Source organism: Marmota monax, unplaced genomic scaffold, assembly GCF_021218885.2.
Source record: "Marmota monax isolate L192 unplaced genomic scaffold, Marmota_monax_Labrador192_F-V1.1 WCK01_AAM20220418_F8-fsc00226, whole genome shotgun sequence".
In the NCBI taxonomy this organism is placed as follows: domain Eukaryota; kingdom Metazoa; phylum Chordata; class Mammalia; order Rodentia; family Sciuridae; genus Marmota; species Marmota monax.
This window is the reverse complement of record NW_026693142.1, coordinates 955,541-974,834: the sequence shown is the minus strand read 5'-3', so window position 1 is coordinate 974,834 and position 19,294 is coordinate 955,541.

The window sequence follows — 19,294 nt, the reverse complement described above, 5'->3', positions numbered from 1 at the left end:
TCTGACCCCATTCCTGGGCCACAGCGTCCTCCTCCGCTACCAGCAGGTACCTGTCCTTCCTCCTGACACCTCCCCCGCCTGTCTACTCCTGAGTCCCAGTGGCGGGTATCAGGCCACCTGCTTTCCAGGGTCACGCAGCCGGAGACACAGGATACTCTGCATTACGTGCATGTGCACTCACTTTAGAGACTGGGTAATATATTTTCTGTGCACTTTGCTCTCTAGCTATAGAACTGTCCTGTTCTTTCAGAGAGTACTCTATGTTGTAGGGTATCTGTCCCACCACTCAACAAGGACCACCAAGGTCCCTACCGTGCTGGGGGACACACAGACAAATGGTCAGAGGGTTCAGAGGAATCGTCTGTGACCAACCAATGGTGACAAAATAAATAAAACCACAAAATGGAATTGATACCTTTCAAATAGAGAAATAGGCCAACGCCATAGGAAATACGTGGTCGGTATGACGGAGAGTTCATTTTCTGAGTGTATAAAAGCCTCTTAAAATTGTAAGTGGTAACTACTAGTAAGTTTGTTTACGGAGCCTGCCTCAGTCTATTCTGTAGAGTACCAAGGACTGGGCGGATTATAATGAAGAGAAAATCGAGGTTCTGGAGGCTGAGAGGTCCATGATCAAGGGCCCCAGTGCTGCGTGGTAACATGGGGGAGACATCGCGTGGGGGCGGGGGAGAACTCGAGGGGAGAGAGCAATGGGGCCAGCTCCAGCAGTCGCAGCATGATCCCCGTGAGTGCTCGTGCAGGGAGCACTCCCCAGGGCTCCCGCATAGGGAGTAAGTCTCCAACACATGACTTCAAGGGCGCACACCCAACTACAGCACTGCCTTTCAGTATGTAAGCTCTTTGTTTGTGTGGGTCTATCCATGGAATTTGTCCTGATCTCATGGTTACAAACTCCCTGAGGTCACCTCTATCTAGAGCATGAGGCCATCATTGAGCATTTTCCTACGTGGGCAGGCCACTGTCCCTGCTCATTGAAATGCCCAGTTCATCACGGTCCCCAGCCCAAGGACCTGAGTCAGTTTCTGGACTCCCACCTGGTTCCACAATCTGCTGCCAACACCCCACACAGTTCTGTCACTGGAGCCTGGAGAAGGGAAGGTGCAGGAACGTGCAGGACCAACCCGGCCCCCAAGGAAGGAGGTGTCTGATCAATACCTGACGTAGTCCAACTCACTCGCGGCCTTGCCAGTACGGGCTGAGCCCTTGCTTTCCCAGGAGCTGCACTGGCACTGACCCTGCCCGCAAGGCGAGGGCAGAGCAAGAGGTCATGGGCTCACAGACAGGAGGGACCACCCCTTTATGAAAGAGCTTAGACCTGTCCATCAGCCAGAATCCTTCAGGGACCCCGCTTCGGGTCTCAGAGAGCTGGGGGAAGGCAAGAGCCCCCCCCCACCTCCTTTTGGCAAGCCAACCCCTCATCCCAGCACACGTTAGACAATGGGCCATGAGTGCCACAGCATGGAGACAGGCAGGCCCAGTAAGGGTGTGCAGCGCAGAGCCACCCAAGGCTGCCCAGGGGTGACTGGGCTCCACTGGAACACAACCCTCTTGAAGGCATTTCAGTTCACACTTTCAAGAAAATTTAAGGAAAATAACCAACAGTCTCAGGGAGGGATACTCTACAAAACACGTGACCAGGATCCTTCGAGAGTCTTAATGTCACTAAAACCAAGGAAACAAGAGAAGTTTCTAGGAGCAAATGGGCACAGCCAAGAGGATCCTAAGGAAACAGGACAGCGAAACGCCACGTGATGTCCTGGATAGTAGCCTGGGACAGAGAAAGGAGTTAGGAAAGGCAAGGAAACAAGAATAAGGTGTGGACGTGAGTGAACACAATGCACCTGCATCGATTCATCCACTGAGGATATTGGAGACAGCGCGGCTTGTGGGAACTGTCGGCACTAGATTGGCAACTGTCCTCCAAAGCTAAGTCTCTTCTAAAATAAAAAGGTCGTTAAAACAACAACAACAACAAAAAGAAGGAAATCAGTCCTATGTGAGGATATCCATACCTGTCCTTCTCACCTCATGAGCTAATAAGTTCTTGTTGCTTAATCTGATTGTAGTTGAACTGGTCACTTGTAACTGGTCAATCAAAAAAATACATTTCTAAAAGTGGAGCAAAGAAAATACCATCCACCTCTGATTTTTGAGCACAGTGTGTGTCGGGGCAAAATATCAAGAAATGGGCCCTTGCAAGTTTCCACTGACAGTCGGGTCACTTATGGCCCTTTCCGCAATCAGAGCCACGGATGTAAGCCCATTTGCTTCTAGAACAGCACTGACCTGTCCCACAGCAGCCTCCTTCTCGGGCAGCAGAAGTGTACATGCAACCCAAAGCCACGGGAGACGCTGACGCTCCCCGCAGGCAGCCTCAGCATTCCAGCATGCTGCTCCGTTGGTCACCTCACCATGGAGCCCTGGGAAGAGGGCCTGGTGCCTGTAAGTCAGGGCAGGGCCTTCCAGAGCCAACGTGGCGGTGTGACGGAGCTCTCCCACTGCACCCTCGCTGACCTGTCCTCTACCCATGATCATTAGACCAGAGCTCCAGGGAGGGCCAGGTACCTGTATTCTAAAGCCAGTTCTGGTCCCTCCCTGGTGGACACAGGCCACCGCATACAGGATGCCCTACAGAGAGACCACACCTCTGAGGCCTGGAGACTTCTCGGGAAAAGCTGCGGAATGGAGCCTATTCTGGGCCCCCAACGGATCCCGGGCGCGTGCCTCCTCCGTCACTGTCACCCGGCTGGAGGGCAGCCGCTTCTCCTAGAACAGGGTGGGTCTGTTTTCAGCTCCTCAGCCCCGGAGGATGCCCCTCCAGGATTCTGATTGCTCCCTCAGGATGGAGCAGCAGCTCCCAGAATGTCACTGAGTCCTGGGCGGCCAGAGAAGGACTGGAATCGCCAATTTCCGTTCAGTGTGAGAAGCCCTGTGTTCTTTAGGAGAAAGCAAGAATACGTGATTTCAGGGGGCAAATGAGCCCCCAAAGAAGCAGACAGAACAATTACAAGTGCAGTCTGCAGTGGCCCCAGGAACACGCACTGGAGGAAGAGCTCAGGACAGGGGTCTGGGGCACCCCACTCGTGGTGCCAGGGTAGATGCCAAGACGGAGCGGGTGGGGCAATGCACTCCTCCAGGTGTCTGAGGGTAGCTCAGGAGTAATCCGCAGACACAGGCCATTTGGTGGTGTGCTCTCGTGGCTGAAAAACAACCAGCTTTTAGACTCGAGTGTCATTTGCAGAAAGGAAGTGATTGCGCCACTAAGGGATATTTCCAAGGTAAGCAGAGGTGCCGTGTGCTGCCCCCTGGTGGCTTTCCTATGCTACTTCCGCAGGGCAAAACCGCCTTTGCACAGGGATGTCCCACTCTCCCTGATTCCTAGGGCAAGCTGCTTGTCCTCCTCCAAAGCTAGTGGCACCCAGACTACGGTAGAGGAACTCTTTGGATCCACAGCTCTGGTACCAGACTTCCTCCATGTGCTACTCGTACAGGCAGGAAGAGGCTGGATCAGGGCATTCTGTGTGACTATAATCAAGTACCTGAGGCAGACTAGCTTCGTAGAGGTTTATTTAGCTCACAGTTCTGGAGGTTCAAGGACAGGGTGCCAGTACTGGTTTGGTTTTGGTGATGCATCGCAGTGGTAGGAGTGTGGGTGGAGGAAGACATTACATCTGGAGACAGGAAGCCCGAGATGACTGAGCAGGGGGGCTTGCTTCTACAATACCTTGCCCTGGAGACCCCGAGCACACCTTAATGCCTTCTGAGGGCACTCCCCAATCACCGCACTTCCTCCCCCTCGGCCCCACATCCTAACAGTCCCATCTCACCCTCATCGCCACAGGAGGACCAAGCTCCCAACACAGGAAGGTTTAGGGGACACACAGAATTATTTCCAAATAGAGCCCAGGTCTAACCAGCTGTCCAAATCCCATTTCTTTTGGCAAAATGGAAATAGCACTTCTGTACCAACCTCAAAGTTCTGCTGAAACAAGACCGTGAGAGAACTACAATGTATTTAGAAGCTATAAAATACAATGTCGGGCCTGGGGTATGGCTCAGTGGTAGAGCACTTGCCTAGCACATGTGAGGTCCTGGGTTCAATCCTCATTACCACACAGAAATAATAAAATAAGAAAGGTATTGTGTCCATCTACAACTAAAAAATTTTAAAAACATAATACCTATGCCGTATAATCTTTTTATGAACCAATTCTTTGCTAATTCAGATGAGGCTTGGCGCTCAGGAAGCAGGAGAAGCTTCTCTGCAGGTAATTGGAGGAAGCTCATCTAAAAGCTGAAACATTAGCGAACATGGAGACTGGCACGAATGGTGACCCGGGCAAAGGGCCTTGGCCTAGGGGTCCCGCAGGGCAGGAGGGCCACAAACCGCAGCCTCGGAGCTGGCAGGAGGCAAGCCTATGGTCACTGCAGGAAGAAACTGTGTCTAGACTGGAGGCGCGAGAGGGCCCAGGGCTTCCTAGCCTGATTCCCGAAGCCCACACTCCACAGGAATGGGGTGTGGACGGCCTGGGTTGGCCAGAAGCTGAGCCCAGAATGTCCCCTTATCCTGCCCCAGACTAGAGAAATTCTTCACAGAGCAGAGAGACTACAAGAAGCAGGGGCAGCAATAGGAAGGAAGCTCCTCTCAGATTCCTGCACCCCAGGAAGAGCCACGGGCTGCAGGACCTCCTGGGGGTGCAGTGGGTCAGCTTCTGTCTGGCTGCTTGTTCCAGTCCCCTGGGGAGCTACATAAAACCCACTCTCCCGGGGCCACGTGAAAAGAGTGAGCTCAACTCTACCTGCATCAATAAAAAATAATAACCAAACAAGTTATTTAACTTCTTTAACCTAAAAGAAGAAGAATTAACAATGGATTAACCACCTAAACAGGAGATGAAACCATTAGAAAAAAACAAAGGATGAATCACGGCAACCTTGGATCAGCCACAGATCCTCAGATATGACACCAAGATCATAAGCAACAAAAGAAAAACGTGGTAAGCTGGACTTCATCACAACTAAACACTATGCATCAAAGGACTTCACTTCTGGAGACAAGGTGAGAAGACACACAGCTGCAGATAGCAGGACTGTTTCAAACTATAAAGAAGAGTCTCCAGAATATATAAAGAACTCTTGTAACTCCACAGCAAAAAGAGGGACTGTAGCAAAGACGGAGATGCCTCACTTCTGCCTGCAAATGTCCAGGGTGGCCAGAAGCGGGATTAGCGACCCGGCTCCCCATTCCTTCTTGCCTCTGTCACCTTGGCTGTGCGTCACCTTGGCTTCGCATCACCTTGGCTTCAGGAGCAAGGTCTGATCCATAGCCGTCCCTGCCCCAGGAAACAGCAATGCTCTCATCTGGGACAAGGCCCCACCTGGAAGACCATGTGATGATGATGGACAGACCACACCTGGTCAAGGCCACCTGCCTTGGCAAAGCCTCCAGCTACGCACACCCCATCCCTGGCCTTCCTTCCCCTTTCTGCAGAACCCCAAAGTCACTGCAGCTCCTGGAAGACAGGGCTAAGGAAATGTCCCCCCCTGACTACCGCTCCTTTCCTGGTCTTCCCCCTCACCTCTGCTGCTTGGCCTAGGGCCGAGGGGCCAGGCCCGACTTGTTGGATCCCCAGAGACAGGCCTTGCTCTCTGGTGAGGAAGCAAGCCAACTTTAAAATGGGCAGAGGATCTGAACAGAAATGCCTTCCAGGAAGATTACAAATAGCCCCAAGGAGGGAGGGATAGGGAAATGCAACTCAAAACCACACCGAGATGCCACTTCACAGCCACTAGCATAGCAATACCAAAAAAAAAAAAAAAAAGCCAGAAGATCACCAGCGTTGGTGAGGGTGTGGAGAGTCGGAACCCTTGTGCAGGGCTGTGGGCATGAGCCTCAGCACTACGGGGACAGCTTGGCAGCTCCTCAAAAGTCAAACAGAATTCACCCCCAGAAATGCCACTCTTTTAGATACTCAGAGAAGCACAGGACTCTGGATTCCACTTGCTCATCAGCGTGGGTTTATTAAGCATGTGCTAAGGCCTTGCACTGTTCTAAGCTCTCGAGAAATTCAGCCATGACCCAAAGAGAAAGGAGCCTGCCCTCAAGGAGTCCTGCGCAGTGGGAAGACGGCCCTGCCTTGACCCCAGTTTGCTCCCTGCACTCAGCTGACCAGCAGGTCAGTCTTTGGCTTCCCAGTGGCCACTGAGACACCCCCAGGTTACCTTTCTTGCCCTGTAGGCCATTTGCCTGTTTTGGTAGCTTTCCCATTTTCAGAGTAAGGCCAGTTCCTGAAATTCTTTTTCAGCCGGCTTTCTCGATTCTCAGCTTGTTCACTTGTTCATGAGTTAAATGAAAATGTAGATGTGCCATGTGCTTGTTTTACATAAAGCAGTTGCCTCATGACTTGTGAACTCCACGTTTGCAAACTTGCCACTGTATTTGCAATCCCAGGATGGACCTCACGCCACCGTGTGGTCATCTGAGAACACACCCAGAGGGAGATCTCTGTTGCCTGGCGCGGGTGGTCCGGCTGAGGCGGATGAGGAGCTGCTGACCCCCTTTCCAGCTCACACTGTGAACACTAAGTGTCCTGCTCACCATCGTTTGGTGCCACATATTTTGCATCTTTGTGCCTTTTGGAGGCGTTTTGCTGTTTGAAGTGGCCCCAAGCAAGGTGCTGAACAGGGTGCCCAGGAGCTGGGAGACAACGATAAGCCCAGTGGAGAACCCGGGGTCAGACCAGCTCACCGGCTGAGCCATGGGGCCGCTGGCTGGGGGAGCTCAGGGTCAGTGAGTCGGTCACCAGAAGGAGGAGGAGGAGATGTTCACCAATCTGTATGTGAGGTCTCTTGAAAAGGTATCCGAGCCACACCTCCAGTGTGTGACAGAGTTCAGGAGCCACGGGGAGTCAGGACAGGGCCTGGCTTGAGGACAGACAGCTGCCCAGCAGACAGCCTTACAGTGAGGATGTGACCCCCAGCAATTTGAGGCTGGGGGCACAGCTCAGTTGTAGAGCACAGGGTTAGTGTGCAGGAGACCCCGGGTCCATCTGAGCACCTGAGAAAGGGAGAGAGAAAGAGGAGAGGAGAAGAAGGGGAGGAGAGAAGAAGAAGGGGAGGAGGAGGAGGAGGAGGAGGAAGAGAAGGGGAGGAAGAGGAGGAGGAGGAGGAAGAGAAGAGGAGGAGGAGGAGGAGGAGGAGGAGAGGGGAGGTAAAAACACTCTTGAACCCATGCTGTGGTCCTCATACCAGCCTGGGGACCCGGAGTAAAAAGTCGCTGACAGTCTGTCCCCCCTTGGGATCCGTAGCTCCTACCTGCCACCCGTGGGGCCTGTGTCCCTCCCCTTTCTGGTGTTCCCTGCGTGTCCACAGGTAGATGTGCCTGCAGGGGCATTGCTCCTCTGGATGGCTCCGGCCTCCTCACCACGTCCAGTATCTCCTGGCAGCTGCCCCTACACGCTGACCTGGTGGCCTGGAGACTGACCTCTGCCCTCCTTGGGGACTAGGCGTCCCCACTACTGTCCTGGGTGGAGACACGTCACTGTCTGCCCCTCTGCTCTCCAACTTTGATGACGCCAAAGCTCCAAGTAGAACACAGCGAAAGTGCCTGTCCTAGGCGGAAGGGGAGGGAAAGGGACCGTTTCAGGCCCGAGGGTCGGTGCGTGCCTTGGTGAGCGGCTGGGGTGGGCTTCCTTCCCCGTCGGTTTCCCCACCAGCGGGCAGATGCCGGCTGCCTTTAAGCATTTTGTCCCTTAGTAATTTATGACAATATTCGTTCATGTGTTTTATTCCTAGGCTTTAAAAATATGTGAAAACCTCCCTCAGTGATTGAATACGAGGTCGTCCCCCAAAGCACACGCGGGACGGTTCAGGAACAGTCAAGGGTCAATGATACGGGCATGAGAGCTTGGTCTCACCAGTGGCCTCGTCCATTGGAAGGACTAATAATGCGAAAGGGTCACCGTGCGGGGCGGTAACTGCAGGCAGGTGGGGCCTGGCTGGAGGAGGCCGGTCACTGGGGGTGGCCTGCTCCCCCGCTCCCTCTCGGCTTTGTGGCCACCCTGAGTGGAGCATGCTCCTCCAGCACACCCTTCCGCCAGGATGTCCTGCCTCATCTCAGGCCCGGCAGTGGACTCAGCCAACTGTGGACCGAGACTTCTGACACTGTGAGCCCCAAAGAAACTTCCCCTCCTCTAAGATGTTCTTGCCAAGTATCCTGGTCCTAGTGACGGGGAGCAGACAGCTCGCCCTGGGGCAGCGCGAAGATCACCGGCGGCACGGGCACTTAGGGTTAAACTTTTGCCTCTGGATTCACAATGAAATTGAAGACAGCTTAAAAAACTTTAAGAGGAAGACAGGTTTAAAAGATTTGAATTAAGATTTCGCATTCAACTAAATTGGTAACTATGGGCTTCAGTACCACTCTGTGGTAGCGGAAAGATCACTGTGTCCGCAACAAGTAATATCTGCTTTGACATCCTTGGGGCTTAACTGGAACTCATTGTCAAGCCTTCTCCAAATCCTCAAGCCCCCATCCTCGCGCACGGGGAGACTACACGCTGCGCCCGGGTGAGAGGGGAGAGCGCAAGCTGCCTCCCCGAGGAGCTCAGGCCCAGGAGGTTAGGCAGCATGAAGGAGGTCCTCAGAGAAGAGCCTGCTTGGGAAGCACCGTCCACCTGAGCAGGTGTTGCCCCAGTGTCATGAGGGTCAGGGGCATCACCCCGCTGACCCTGCACAGGGCTCTCATCCTGTCTCACAAGTTCGTCTCTCCATCAGGGCTGAGCACAAAGGTGGCAAGTCCTTACCTGTGCACCACGGGACACTCAGTAGTCTGTGCAAACACTCTGGGGGGTGTGGGGTGGATGGGAGGTCACGTCCTCGATGTCTGTAAGCAGCCTGCCTCAGCCTCGCACTGCTGGGTAGCTGTTTGTTGTGGAGGCTGCCCTGTTCATGGCAGGGTCTTTAGACATGCCCTGGCCTCCACCATTGGAAACCAGTAAACACCCACCAGTAAACACCACCTGCCAGTCACCCCCTCACCCCATCCCAGATGGACAACAAGAAACGTCCCCACACATCCTAAACGTCCCCAGGGTGGCATTCCTACAGGACACTCATAGTAGCACAGTTCACTAACACTCCACGGAACTGGGGCTTGTGAAACACACCTTGGAAAGGCTGGTTGAGAGGGGCATGGTGACACACACCTGTAATCCCAGGGGCTCAGAGTCTAAGGCAGGAGGATCAAAGTTCAAACCAAGCCTCAGCAACTTAGCAAGGCCCCAAGCAACTCAGTGAGACCTGTCTCTAAATATGACATTTAAAAAGGTCAGGGGATGTGGCTCAGTGGCTAAGCAGCACTCTGGGTTTCATCCCTGATACCAAAAATGCCAGAGCTGGTTAAACAAATATTCCTTCTCCATGAAAGAAACCGAAAAGGACACAAACAAACGGAAAGACCCCCCCATGTCCATGGATTGGGAGAATCCACACTGCTGAAATGCCACCCCAAGCAGTCTGCAGATTCAGTTCAGCCCCCACCAGACAGTGGACCCAGTGAGGTTCTTCATAGATTCGGAAGAAGTGGCTCATCCCTGGGAGTCCTGAGCGAGGCTCCATGTTAGAGAGAGTCCTGTGAGTGCCGAACGCGCCCACAGAGGACCCGCCTGGCGCAGCGAGCAGGAACAAGTCCCTTCTACTGGGAGCTTCCTTTCCTCCCAACCCGCTTCCTTGGATCAGCTGCTCTGAAGGTGGGTGTTGGGAGCAGAGGTGCCTGCAGGTGGAGAGGCGGGCATGTAGGTGACTTCCATTGTCTTCCTGGGACGGAAACTGGTGGAAAGTCTTCTAGTCAAAGTCCTGGGGGACCCCAACCCCTGTCCCGCACCCAGGCTGTCCTCGAGCTGCAGACGCCTGTCCTCTCCAAAAACTTCAGGTGTCTTCTCAAGTGTCATATCTCACCTGTGTGTGTGTGTGGGGGGGCTCCCTCCTGCCCAGCCCTGCGGACAGCCCTGCCCCACCGAGGGTGCCCGGGACATTGTGGCTCTCAGGTCTCTGCCAGGCAAGTCCTGCAGCTGTGCCCGCTCACCAGCGCGTCACCAGCGCATCACCAGCGCGGCTCAGCTAGACACCTGCAGGACGTGTCAGAAGGGCCTTTCCCCTTGTAGTGCACGGGTCCAGGCAGGCAGGTGATCTGGGGCTGACATTAGCTGCACTCAGTAAAAACGTGCATTTTCTGCCTTACATAAAGCATCAGGGAGACCAGATGCATCTCCTTGAATATTTATGGTCTCACAGCTTCTTCTATTAATAATTCATGGCCCACAGTCACATCTACCCATCAACGCGGCTACGCGAGCAAGGAGAAGGAACCGAGCGCACCCCTCCCCAAGTCCCTGGACCTAAGCAGACAGATGGGGGAGCCACATGCCCGGTTCGGATCACCCTGTGAAAGATAATAAAACACACTTTGTTGGAATTTTCTATAACAAGCCTTGATTACTTTAATAAATCACAGGGGGGATCACCAAGGAAAAAGCACTGCTTTTCCAGCCAAACTTCAAAGAGGAGCATTTGGGCTTCTTTTGTCATTATCCAGCCAAAAATTTTTGCTAAAGTAATCTATTTGAAATACATAAAGAAGCTTTTTTGCCTCTCAAAGTTAGCTTTGTCTTCAGCTCATATAGCTTTCAAAGTTACAAATGCTTTTGTCTCTGATCAAAATCTTACTCATTACAAGAGTGTCAGAAAATATTTAGGAAGTGAAAATAAAAAGTCCCCTGTGTCCTCCTAACCCACGGAGCTGAGCGCCACGCTGTCTCACCTCATGACCTTGGGGGTGAGGAGACCCCGGGTAGGGATGCGTGGGTCACACTCCAGGTCTTGCTGCGCAGCTCTCTCTTTGCACAGAAACACACCGTGGCCCTCTCTGCTGCGATGCACACGCACACACTGCAGTGGTCCGGGGCGTCCACCACAGGTGACTCGGTGAAGCCAGTTCTCTCCCAGTTAACATTGTATTTTGTCTTTCTTTTTTTCCCATTTGCTCTTTTTAGATATTCATGAGAGTAGGGTGTATTTTGACATACCATACATACAGGGAGTCTAACTTCCCGTGTTCTTGTGTTTGTACATGACGTGGAGTTGCACTGGTTGTATATTCATATATTCATATACTTCATAGGAAAGTGATGTCTGATTCATTCTACTGTCCTTCCCGTTCCCATCTCCCTCCCTTCCCTTCATCCCTCCATGTCCAATTCTGTGAACCTCCAGTCTTCCTGCCCCCCTTATTGTGAGTCAGCATCCACATATCAGACAGAACATTTGGCCTTTGGTTTTTTGGATTGGCTTATTTCACTTAGAATGATAGCCTCCAATTCCATCCATTTACTGGAAAATGTCATAATTTCATTCTTCTTTATGGCTGAGTAATATTCCATTATGAACCTCTCTCCCAGTTAACATTCCACAGGATTCGACAGGGCAGGGAAAATCAGTCTGTGGGCCAATCTGTCCCTGTTTTTCAATGACCACTAACAAAGATTTCTAAATTTTTGAAGTAGATTTAAAAAACATTTCTGACATGAAAATCTTGTGAAATCCCAATTTCAGTATCTGGGAGTTTCCCTGAATGCGGCCACTGCTGTTGGATTCTGATTTGCCCTCGGCTGTGTCTGTATGATGACAGAGGCAAAGGACAGCCATCACGGGAGTCCAAAAGCCTAAGACTCGCTCTCTGGCCTTTTACAGAAGAAACTTGCCAACCTCTGACTTGGACAGAGGAAAGCCGGTCAGGTTCAGTTTTGTTCTGAGATTGTTCACTGTGCAGATCCTAAAGGCGCAGGGTCAACGAGACCAGGACCGAGGCTTGGCACCATCGACTGGGCAATGTGGTTTCCACACAGGACTGGGGGGCACAGCTGAGCGGTGTGGGGCGCATCTTGCTGCAGGACGTGCACAGGACTGCAGGGCTCCAGCCGTTACACTGCGCACCTGCGTTCCTGCCCCAGCCCGCGGGCGAGGATCTGTTAGAGTCTGTAAACAAGTCAGGATGGCGCCTGGCATTTTGCCAGAGGGAGTGGTTGGTGAAGTAACGCCAGGAGCCATTAAGTGTGGAGATTCCTTATTGGTTGACTGCTGTATCTAGTTTATGTTAATTAGATAAGCTGTGTGGAACGTATGTATACCCCGGGACACTCAGGGGTAAGTGACGAAAAAAAGCTGCCCGTCCATAGATAGGACGGGAGCAAATCTGCTCGTCCCTAGACAGATGGGGCGAGAGGAAAAATGGCTATTTTGAGAAAATGGAGAAGATTGATACAGTATGTTTGTGTCTTGTTTTGTCTTGAAATGTTGTATTGTCTTTGTGACGAAAATATGGAAGGGGTGAGAAGTAAATTGATAAGGGAAAGAGGCACCCAGTGGAACCAAGAGCAATTAGGGCATGTGTTGATGGAAGCCCAGGAACTCTAGTCAGAAAGAAGAAAAAAGTTCAGAGGAGGAAGGATTATCAAGAAAGAAATTGCAAAAGGCTACTACTAAATACTTTTTGTTACCGGAGGGTGCATCAATCTGCGCAGTGGCGGCTGCCACGTGTGCGAGCCAGTCATCGTAGCAAGGGCTTTCCAAGCGGTGGCAATCGGCTCTTCCCCGCCACCCCCCCTGCCCAGAGCCGGAAGCCACTGAGAGAGCCCAAATCCAAACCTGTGCCCGGAAGCAGTTTGAGCCCCGGACTCTCCCCAGGGCCATCTGGGGCTGCCCAGGACGCTGCAGGGGGAAGATGGCCCGTCCCTGAAGTTTGATCATTTCCAAGGCCAGTAACTACAATGGTTCTCCCACACCTGGAAACTAATGAGTAATGAGCACTATTAAGGCTTATTTCAAATGTAAAAAACCTTGGGATAATGTATTAAATTGTTCAGAAGTTTGTTTTTCTTAGTGGAATATTACAGGATTTTCTTTAGCTATCCAGAGTTCCTGCCTTCATCCCAGTGCCAGTGAAGACAAAGGTGGAAGAATTTCCAGTGTTGCTGAGAACCGGACGAAACTTTGGCTGAGACCTGGACTGTGATTTAAGCTAGCTGCCTGCAGAACTTACCTGGACTGTGATTTACCTGGACTGTGAGTTAATCTATTGAGACACTGCTTTATCTGGACTGAGACAACAAACTGTAATCTACAACAAATTGTAACTCAGTATCTTTGCTAACAGTGTCATTGCTGGTATAATTTTTCCAAGGGCTTCTTGCATGGAGCCATCAATTGGCTTGGTATTGTGGCATTTTGTATCCTCCCCTTCTGCTTGTAGCAGATTATTTATGGTGTTTGTGTAAAAACCACTATGGTCGTTATTTAAATTAAACAAAAGGGGGAAATGTCAGAGTCTGTAAACAAGTCAGGATGGCGCCTGGCATTTTGCCAGAGGGAGTGGTTGGTGAAGTCACACCAGCGAGCCATTAAGTGTGGAGATTCCTTATTGGTTGACTGCTGTATCTAGTTTATGTTAATTAAGATAAGCTGTGTGGAATGTATATATACCCCTCCTGTCCTGCAATAAACGGCTCCTACTCCTGCTGTATCAATGTACACAAGTTCTTCGTCACCCCCCCGGTTATTTTGCTGCAGCCGGACTGCGGCAAGGATCACCACCTGGATGGCTCCACCTGGTCTGGTCACACACCTGGAGGCCAGGTGTGCTCTTGGCCCTCCCCTGCAGGTGTAGGGCTCGTGGACCAGAGCTGTCCCAGAGCCACACTTGTCTAGGCTGTGGGACAGCCACGCCGCTCTCCTCCGGGGCCAGGGACCTCTGAGTTGGTCCCTCTTGCCCACTGAGGCTATGTGCTTGAACCTGGTGCTGACCCCTGGCAGCCATTTACATCTCAGTGATGGCCCGCAGCCCCACCCCAGCCACCCCCACCTCCCCACCTTCCCACCACCCTACCCCCCCACCTCTGTCAGGTCTTCCTCCTCCCCAGCACCTGCGTGTCCCTCCAGCCACCACGGCAGGAGTCCCAGCACGCCCCTCCCGCCCTGCAGTGGCTCAGGTGGGGTGGCACTGTGGCCTCTGCTCTGCCACTCTGCCTCCCTGCTGCACACACACTGGTGAAGCCAACGCTGCAGAGGAACCTGCCACTGACCCCGCCCCCAGGCTCCACAAGCTTGGCACCAGAGGGGCTAGAAATCAGGAGTCGGTGCCTGCCCCCACTGCTTGGCCTCGGTGTCCACTCCCCACCCCACAGTGGTAAAGGCACACTTTGGCCTTTCACTTCCATTCAAAACACATCTGAGTGTGTGCTGTGTTCCGGGCACTGCAGATGGCACCAACGTCACGTGGGGGACTATGTGGCAACTCCACAGGCTCACAGCTTGGCTGCCAGAGGCAGGAGGGTCAGCCTCTGTGGTCATTGATTTCCTGGTCAACTTGGCAAGGCCACCAAGTCTAGATATCTGGTCAGATTATTCCAGGTGTTTCTGTGAAGGTGATTTTTAGAGGAGATTTAGATCAGTGGGTTTTAATAACACTAATGACTGTCCAGGTGGGCCTCATCCTGTCAAAGGCCTCAAAGAGGACTGAGTTCTCCCAAGGAAGGAGAAGTTCTTCCTGACCACACCCGCACGCTCCCGCACACTGGAGCATCTCCAGCCTGCTCTGCTGCCTGAGAGGTGGGGCGCAGCCTCCGAAATGGTGAGTCATTCCCTCAGGTTCCTTCCCCTCCTCTGTCTTTCCTTTCTGTCTCTCTGTCTCTCTGTCTCTGTTTCTGTCTACACACACACACACACACACACACACCACTGAATACACACTGGATGACCCAGACTAATCCGCCTTCCCCACAAACGAAGAAGCCAGGGTTCCTCAGCCCCAACTGTTAGGCTCTAAGGCTGGGGCGGAGGAGCTTGGAAGCCCTTCCTCTCACACCTGTCGGGACTGATAATGCCCTCTCAACACTCCTGCTCTGTGGCCAAGCTGATGGCATCCACCCTTCCCCTCTCTGAACAGCCTTAGCCTCCAACCCTGGCGGATGATACCTCGGTGCCCCAGGACAAGGCTGTGGGCTTGAAGTGCCTCAGAATCAGGCCGGGAGCATTTCCCTTTAAAAAGGCACCTGGATTTGCATTAGGTCAGCAGGGCCCCAGCTGCCGCCCACCAGAGAGGGCGCAGCTTGAACTGCAGAAATCGCTTCCCCCAAGTGCCAGCTGCTCCCACTCCTGGCCAGACAGGGGAGTCCTCACCTGTGCACAGCAGAGCAAGGGCGAGCTCCCCGGGGTCCTGCCCTCAGGACCTTGTCTCACCCCGGTCACCTCCCAAAGGCCCGTCTCCCAGGGCCATCGGGCTGGGCTTTGGGCTTCCACACACGAAGGTTGCAGGGACACAAACATTTAGCTCCAGGAGGGGTGTTTGCAAGTGGAAGGAAAAAATTGGAACCCAAAGCTACACAGACTAGAGGACACACTAGGGACATGGAGAAAGGACTACACTGGGTGAGATGTGATTTTGCTCTTCTTGAAACCTTCTCTAATGATCCCCACAGAAAACTGTTTTCAGTCTCTCATTGAGCCTCAAAGATCAAGGTCTTTGTTTTCTTTTTTAAACTTGGAAAAAAATCAGCTTTTATTTTTTAGAGACCTACATGAAGACATGACTAGTTCAAAAACAACAAACCCATCATTTTTAAAACAAAGCCCCAATGTGCTGAAGTCTCTGGTTAATTAATAGTTTGCTTAGTTCTGCAAACCCTGGGAACACAGCCACAGCGAGCCATTTGTTAGAACAATAGATCTGCAAGCCCTGTCATCATCTCTAATGAGGACCTCAGCTAGCAGGGATGCTCTCAGTTTTGGGCAAAAATTATCTAAGGTCCAGTGATTTGGGCATCAACACGCCCTGCCGCCATGTTGGCTGCTACCCCAGCGCCTGCAGGAGGAAACCCTTGACTCCAACAGCAGCCACGAAGGATCCCTACCTGGAGAGAAGGCTGGCTTCCATGGTCAGGGGGAGTATGAAATTATGGGTCTCTAAGACCAGCATGGATTTCTGGGGCCTGAGAGACAGATGCTGCACAGGCTGAGGGCCAGCACTTCACCGGTGGGGGGGCGGCGGTGACCGCCCTCTTGGGGCAGCCTGGCATTCAGGAGGCTTCTAGAATCTGCTTCCACACCTCTGGCTTCTCCCTGCGTACTCCGCAGCCTCGAGAAGAGCTGCCGGCCCCCTTGGGCGGGTGAAGGGAAATAGCAGTGGTGATGAGCGCCCGGACATTTTCAGAAAAGCACTGATTTCTCCCCGATATTCTGAAGCACTTGTAGGCTTTATCACAATAATGATTTCATTTTCTGGTTCTCGTAAGCTGCCTCAAGATCTTCCAAGGACCAAGGAGGGGGATGATGGTTTGGCACGAGCTTCGCACGGAGAGGGTGTGGAGCGGGAGTGGAAGGTGCTCACTACTTAATCAGATGGCACCAGGGAGGAGACACCGGTTCAGCAGAGTTCCTCCCACGACATGTGTATCAGAAAACTTCCTCCCCTGCATTGGGAGAGAGGAGCAGGCGACATCCAGAACCTCAGTGTCTCAGAAGGTCCACGAGGTTTTGGTTACATGGAGCCGACAGTGGACTCGGCACGCAGGAGGGAGGAGCCTCTGACCCAATAGCAGGTGCCACCTCGGCCACTTGATCCTCCGGGGAGTGGGAGCACAGGTGAGGGGCTTGTTGCTGGAAAAGCCTGAACAACCACCTGGCCACTGCTCTGCTGTCAGATAGGGCCACGCCCAAGGCATCCCAGGACAAGCCACCTGCCCTCGGAAGGGAGAGCACCTTGGTCCTCCACCGTCTACCCAGCCACGGTCTCTGTCCAAGAGCTCAGAGAGAAGAGGCCACTGTGGGGTGGCAGGAGCAGGGGCTTCTCCCCTGGCTCCTGGCTCTTAGGGGGTCAGCCTGGCCCTCACCACTCCCAGTGCACACACATCACCCAATGGCCACGGGTCCCGGCCACCTGACCCCACAGGTGTCCCTTTGTCGGGACACAAGGTTTACTATCCCCGTCACCTTTTCTCCTCCCCCCAGAAGAGCTGAGCAGCACCAGGCCCCATCCACACAGCCTACTCCAGCTCCCCTCGGGGACCATCCCACCCCATAGAGAACAGGGTGCTGTCAAGAAAAAACATTGACTCAAAGTTCTGAGCACTTGCTGAAGAGCAGCTCGGTGATCCAGACCCCGGGTGCATCCCCCTGCTTCTGGCTGGGAGGTCAGCAGTCCTCCACCTTATCCCACACTGGTGTTTACCGGCGGAGTCCCCCATGGACAATCTCCAAGAAAGCTGAAAACCAAGGGAACGCAACAGAACAGCCCTGAACTTGGAGGGGGGGGACCCCTGAACTTGGAGAGAGGGGGAACCCCTGCATGGCCCCTGAGCACTCAGAAGACCGGCGGCCGATCTTCAGGAGCAGAAGTCCATACCTCGGCCACTGTCTGCCTCGGAGGCTGCAAGGTGCTTGATTGGCAGCTGCCCCTGCTGTTCCCTGCTTTTGCTACAAATTGCCTGCTCACAGAGAAGCGGTCAGCTGACACACTGAGTCACGACAAAGGGCAAAATCAGAGTTTGTAAGTGACAAGGGGAGAGGATGGCAGGCAGCTGGGAGCTGCCGTCGCTGCCAACCCCACCTCACACCCTGCTCTGGGAGCCCTGAGGGGCTCCACCTCCAAAACCTCTTCCCACTGAGGCTGGATGGCGCCTCCGTCCTGTCCGGCTGCCTCAGAGGGGGAGGTGCAGCGGTGACAATAAAGGAGCACGGCAGCTGCTGGGCCAGCCACCAGGCCTGAGCAGGCCGGACCCCACAGAGGGGCCTGCACTAGCCAGCCTGCCCTGGCGGCACATGGCGCCTGCCCCCTGCACGTCACTTCAGCGTCTCCTGCACAGCCAGGAAGTGCAGCCCCACCAGCCCCAGTAACGGAACTTCATGCAGAGTGTAGGCAGGGCCGACAGACTGGGCTGAAGGGACAAGGTGGCCGCTGAAGGGAGAGGTGGAGGATTGCTGAGACCCAGAGGCTCACACAAGCCGGGCCCAGCTGCGCCCCAGAGGGGCACCCCGCAGCTGCCTGACCTGCAGGCGCCAGGGCTGAGGTCCTCAGAAAGGGGAGCTGGCCACCTGCTCTGCCACCCGGGAGCTGGGGACCCTGCTGAGCAGTGCTGGCACTCCAAGGGAGCACAGCAAGGGCGGGACAAAGGCCCACAGGGCCCAGCTGCTGCTACCCTGTGCTCTCACTCACCACAGACTGCCCACGGGGACGAGGTCCCTCTTCTGCTGCAGCCCCCAGTCTCCCTCCAGAGCTGGCAGGGCAGGCCGGTGAAGTGTGGCTTCTCTCCACCCGGGTCTACGGAGGTCCTGGGAGGATGGAAGGGCAACATGGGGCATTGGCCAAAGGTGAAGTCGCCCGGGCTTTAAGGGTACGGAGGTCAGTGCCAGCACCTCCCTTTACCAGTTACCCAGTCACCCTCTGAGCGCTGATCCCTCCCGACTCCCACCCAGAGCCTCCCATCTGTCCAGAACCTCGTGTTGGACCCACTGGGCCCTCAGCCAAGGTGTGTGAGGCTGTTTGGTCCTGACACAGGGCAGGGCTGACTCGAGAGCTGGGGTCACTCATGGGTGACACCCAGGCCCCAGATTTTATAAGGATGCAGTGGAGAATGCTCAAAGGGCCCCTCGGGAAGCTGGCTCCTTTGCAGCTGGTGTGCAGGTGCCCTGGGTGGGGACATCGGGAGGCAGTGGCTGCCCAAACTCTGCCGTCTCCTGGACCCCATACACCATTTCTCACTTCTAAAGGCTGCTTCCACGCTACGGGCAGAGCCAAAGGGCAGGTTTTGGTGTCAGACCTACGTTCTAATCCTGCTAGTTTTTACGTGACTCAAGAGACCTGGTGTCGATCTCCACTGCAGAGGGCCGCTGTGAGGACCAAATGCAGATGAACCTCATGTGCTCAGTACCCTGCTCTGCATGCAGCAAGCGCCTAACACATGTAGATGACCACTCCTGGTCCAGGGTGACCTCTGACACTGAGGGAACCTTGTGAGTTAGCTGGACATTGTCCTGAGTTTCCTGCCTCGACATCCTGCCTTGGGCAGCCACGCTGGCCCAGCAGCCTCCAGCCCAAGGCTGGCAAAGGAGGCTGCAAATGACAGGGTCGTGGGCTTTGAAGGTGAGGCCTGAAGGCAGGTATCTTTTCCAGGAGGACTGAAGGCTGAATGTAGCCAGAGCAGAAGGCAGAGATGGCTGGAAGGAA